Source organism: Cebus imitator, unplaced genomic scaffold, assembly GCF_001604975.1.
Source record: "Cebus imitator isolate Cc_AM_T3 unplaced genomic scaffold, Cebus_imitator-1.0 Scaffold154, whole genome shotgun sequence".
NCBI lineage: Eukaryota > Metazoa > Chordata > Mammalia > Primates > Cebidae > Cebus > Cebus imitator.
Window position 1 is genome coordinate 75,660 of NW_016107469.1, and position 5,555 is coordinate 81,214.

The window sequence follows — 5,555 nt, forward strand, 5'->3', positions numbered from 1 at the left end:
AGACTGCCCCAGTACTTGCCCCTGATGCAGATCATTAGGCCTTGAGCAGCTGCTCAGGTCCATTAACAGACACTTAAGCAGTAGGTAAGGGAAGCTGAGCTGCTCTGAACTAAAGGAGGGGCTGAGAGCTGGGAACAGGGAGGGCTCAGCTGCTGGTGTCTGGTATATATATTGTGTCAAATTTGGGGGACACTTTCTATAAAATCATGGAGAGGTTATTTATCAGTTGTCACATATGGTAGGTTAAATATGTTTTGCCACAACTTTTGCCAAAAAAATGTTATATCAGATTTAACTGTTTATTCTCCTGGCAACAATTATTATTGAATATTTAGGTAGAGTCAATGCTAATGTCAGTCTAGACATATTCATCCCTCCCTGTGCTGAGAAATGTCACATGAATTTGTATATTTGCTTCTGATACCGTTTAACCACAGCTGCTGGTTGACGTTCTTCAGTCCTGGAAATATCTGTCCATTTTCTAAAAAGCAAAGAAAAGTAAAATTTTAAGTAAGCAGTAGAGCAGATGTAGCTTAAAACCTCTAAATTATTCCAGGCCTCGCGCTGCTTTAAGGCTCTATTTTCAGATTCAGTACTTTTTTATTTGTTTCAACAGGAGGATTACAGGATTGAAAATGCTTTATTGATGTAAAGTCGGAACTGTTAACACCCCCGCCTCCTCTACTCAGCAAAACCCAAAGAGAAAGCAAGTCCATTCAATCCCCAGCCAGATCTTTAAAATGTTAACATCAAATGAAAAGGCATTATTCCTAAGTGAGAAGAAAAACCTTTGTATCCCTATAAGTTACCCATCATTTCCCACTTTGATTTATGCATATGTCATTAATTCAGATCGTTCAGGAATCACCTTCAAATGGTTTTCCACAAACATAAGAGGAAAAACGGACTGGGATGGGATGTCAGTATCTCCTCTGTATAAATGCGGGGTCGTGTTAGCTGCATTTGGTGGCTAATCCGGAATGATGCTGTGTGCTGTATACTTTCATAATTCTAAGTACAACCAAGTACATCTAAAACAGTCACTCTTGAATAACACAGGTCATTTAGTATGATCCACGCTGTTCCGCTAGCAGAATTGGCCATGACTGTCTCCTAGGTCATCCTCCAGAGATAAAGGGAAGATGGGCTGAGGAAGCTCTGGCATCCAGGCGTCTCCCAGCGATGAAGCCGTGTCCCACACAGTTAGTTGTCAGTGCGGTGGTGACGGCCACACCTGGCAGTGGCTACAGTGCGTCTGCTGTGAGCAGGGGCTGTGGCTCACCCTCTCGGAGCTGCTCCGTGCAGCCAGGGCGGGCAGGAGAGGGAGCCTGGGCGCTCTTGGTGGCGGAGGCTGGGGATCGCAGGGTCGGTGCTGCATTCAGAAAAGCCTCAGCCGCAGCCGGCGATGTGTGAAGTTCGCAGCACGCACCCAGCACGGCTGCTCCTCACCCTCAATTGTTGATGAGCCTGGGCGCTCCTCAATACACGGGAGAGATCCCATTTTGCTTTCTTGGAGAAAGAGATGAGATGAGCTGCGGAAGGTATTTGGCGGTGAGAAGAGTGAAAGGCAGTTTCTCGCTAGCGGCTAAGTTGTAGAATTGCGTCGGGGAGCGCGATACAATTGACAAGAAAAGAACAGACACCGTTGCAGAGCCAGGCACGCCTGATTGCACGAGTCGGATCCCCGGGACGCAGCTTCCACTCCTGCTCTGTTTGTGACTGAATAAAGGAAACGAGATCAGAAACACAACTGCAAGTGGTGTGCCTAAAAGGAAAACACATACACCCCGAAAGGAGGGGAGGAACAACCCAGCTGGCGTGGACGTTTTTTTTTTTTTTTTTTAAAGGAGAATCCCTCAGGTATGTTCTTTCCTCAGCTGTGTGCACTGCTTCATCTGCATGCGATTTTCTATCTGTATTTTCTTGTCCCTTCTTTTTGTTTGCACTTGGGAATCACAACCATGGGGCTCTCTTCGTATAGCAGATGCGTTTGTAAAATATCGGCTCTCCTGTTTTTATAATGTACATGATCCTTTGGAGGATCATGACTTCTCAGTCATTGCTTTAAAAAAAAATTAGAATGATAAATGATTGTTTAGTTTCCAGTCAACTTTGAGAAAAATGTCTGCATAGGGACAAACAGAGTTGAGATGAAAGGTTGGGATATTCCATAATCCCTTGGAATTTTGGAAGAAGAGAATAGAGCTCAACAGAGAACAAAAGTTGAGGGCTTCTAAGAAAGGGTTAAAAGCCAAGATGTCATAGACTAGTGTGTCACCCAGGTGTTTTTCCAGCTCAGCATCCAGTCTGAAGCAAATGAAGCTTTACCAGTGATTTTTTATTCCTAGCTCTTCATCAGTCCTTCAAGAAGAAGATCCTGCAGATTTACTTTCAAGAGATGAATTGCTTAAATTGCTTGCTTGGTGCTGTTTTACAACTGTTCTATGGTGCTGAAGGAGGGAGCCTAAAAAATTCCGTTTGGTCCAACAGCATGAGTAAACCCTAACTTCTGCAATTACATCATCAATATACTTGTATCATCAATAGAAAGACAGATATACAACAGTAGTAATTTTGGCTGTCTTTAGTACCTAAATGGAGATGACAAAACTTAAAAATCAATGTTCCTTGTTAGGCTTTTAAGGAAAAAAATGAAAGAGATTTGGGGATGGGTTATACAAATAAAGATTAGTTTTAGAATACTCTGCATTTCTTTAAGATGCTAAGAATGTAAGTTTATATGATTTTGAAATTAATAAGAAACTTAGTGCTTTTTAGAAAATAATCTTACCACCTTTTACTCTTCAATACTTTTCATAAAAGTGGGTTAAATTGTCAGTAAATTAAATATACATGTATTTATATTAAATGAGCTTTTCTGAAGAGGAGAAATGAGAATGAGAAAGTACTACATTTTTGTAGATATAAAATATTTAATAGATTTTTTAGTATTAACAGAGTTAATGTCAAAGCTCTAGGACCTTGATTTTTAATTATTGTTGTTCCCATTTAATTCTGATTAAAAAGTCCAAATGTAATAGACATAAGTAGGCTTTAAATTGTCATTTGTGCATACTGTAAAGTAAATTACCACCCTGCCCTTTAAAAACTATAAACCTCATTTTTGCCAAATGGTAGCGATTTGGAGCACTTAGGGTATAAACAAAATGAGGAAGTCATTTGTTTTAAAATTCCACACATTAACAACAACAACATCAAGATATGAAAAGTAAGTATAGGCAATTCTTGAGACCAGAGGATTGATTTAGAAGATGAGCAAAGTATTAAGTTTCTGTTTGTTAGTAGGGAGTGAAAAACATTGTATGTTTCTTCTGTGCTGGCATCTCGTATGAAGAGGCTTATGATATCTGCAGGCGATACACTATTGCAGTAATTTTACTGAATCCATTAAATAATATTTTTTAAACTGATAAAAGATTATCTAAAAGAATATTTGAAACTCTAAATTACAAAGTTGTACTTTTAAACTATAATGGAATTTTGTTGAGAAAGTAATTTCAGTAAAATTACCAACATTTTTTTCAGTAGAATTTGAAGGTGGTTTAGGAGGTAGAGTTTTTTATTATTAATAGGGTTTATTTCCTAGAATTCAATAATTTGTTTTTAGACTTCCATAAAAGAAATTTGGAAACTCCTTCTAGAGATTATCATCACTCTGTGCTAGGTAAATTCATACCCAGGTGAAATACGAGGTAAACATGTTAGCTAAGCCTAGATAAATCACTTTTGATGTGCTGATTGTTAATAAACTGTTTTCCTTTCTAGGTCATATAATAACTTACTATGGTTGCTAGTCTTTAAATAGGAAGCAATACAGTATGTGGTGCACAGAACTGGATGCTTAAGAGACCATGGGTCATTATAAACAGATGATAATTGCAGTGATTCCTCTTTTAAAGACAAAACGCACCAAATGTATGTTGGGGCCAGAGGTGGTGTTGGTGGGAATGTCAGTGTGCAGAAGAGAGTGTACTTTGTTGTCTTTGCTGATTTAGGGCATGTCAGACACTTTTGGTATGATAATATCTTTTTCCCAATACTCTAGGCACTTCCATTTCTGTTAACCTTCTCAGCTAATGTAACGCATAAACCCTGCCACAACTTCTCTGAAGTATTATGCCACCTGTACATTGTCTTCCAGTTTCAACATATAATTTTCTGTTATTCATTCTTTCTATCCCATAGTCTTTACTACAGAAGGACATTCTCTAGAATTTTTGAAGACATTAGAATCACTTTGTCACCCAAGAAAAATAATTCTGCTTTTCAGCTAGAAATTTTAGGAGTTTTAAATACATTCCAAGTTTGTTTCTGAAATACACTTTTATAGATAGAAAGCCACTTTCTAAATAGATAATAATTTGTATCTAATATCAATTCATTTGGTAATATGCATTTAGAATAACTGTAGTGATAATTGCAAATTCAAGGTATCAAATTTGTATCTCTGTTGTTATTACAAATCCTTTCTGGATCTTAAGTTGTCTATGGTTGAATCACTAGGCCCAGTTTTCTTCTGGTTTTAAAAAAAGGATTTATTAATAGCCCTCTCAATCTGTAGCTTTTGAGCATGCAAAAGACTGATTACCAGTTCTATAATCTCTACAGAGATAAGGGATGCCACAAGCGGTGTTTGTTTCCCTTGTAGTCTTTTAAGGCATTGGAAGGGAGACGGGAATAAGTATTCTAACCTCCAGGTCAAAAGTCCTCCAGAGGAGAAATAGACAAGAAGGCACACTGAATCGTTTCTCCATCTCTTGTCAAAATGGTTGTGATGAAGTAAGCATAAATGTTTTCCATCTATTTCATATCCTAGGTATATTGTATATTTTAGCTTCGGCATATAAAAATTAATTATCTGGATATGGAAGAGAGTTTTATTGTACTTTTTCTATATAAAGAATTAAGAAAATATTTTGTAGAAATAAATGCTAGATAGAAAGATATGAACTCAGCATTATAAAGTGTACTCAGAGATTTCAAGGTATTTTTAAAAAGTAATCATAAATGATGGGCTTCTCTTTCAAATATTGTCCTGTCTCCCTACATTTTCACAATTCCATCTTCAGCCTGACTTTCCTCCCAACAGTCAATTTTTTTTTTTTTGGCCCAAGTCCTGTGTTCAGGATAAAACATACTTTGTTTCTGAGCATTCTGGTTCTTGAGAATCTGGGTGCAATATGTCTTTTTGATGGGGAAAAAGCTTTTGCTTGAAAATATTTTGCTTCATGTGTTTTAGAAGTTGAAATAATTTACTCTAGAAATAGTTCTCTAAGCATGTAAAATATAAAAGAAAAAGAGCAGTGTTTGGACAGAGTAGGCGACTGTTTCTATTTTATAGGTGGAAACAACTAATGGCTTAGGCACATTCCCTGAGGCACGTTTCTGAGAGAGCATACTGTTGATATGGTCCCAGACTAACTGGAGGAAGAAGGGTTGTGTTTTATTCATGTCATTGTTGAGTGGCACGCAACTGAAAAAATCAAACTAGTTGCTTTATTAATGAGAAATCATTTTTTTTTTTTTTTTTTTTT

The 5,555-nt window shown here is 37.5% G+C and overlaps 1 protein-coding gene across 2 annotated transcripts in view; it reads left to right on the top strand.

Moving 5' to 3' along the window:
- The first annotated feature begins 1,105 nt into the window (after positions 1–1,105).
- Positions 1,106–5,555, top strand: part of UNC13C (unc-13 homolog C) — a 625,259-nt gene continuing 620,809 nt past the window's right edge. Inside the window, exon 1 of one of the 2 annotated variants that reach the window (XM_037743781.1) lies at positions 1,106–1,860. The gene's annotated coding sequence lies outside the window, so the exon portion shown is untranslated. The remainder of the gene's footprint in view (positions 1,861–5,555) is intronic. The other variant, XM_017543349.2, reaches the window with a different exon arrangement.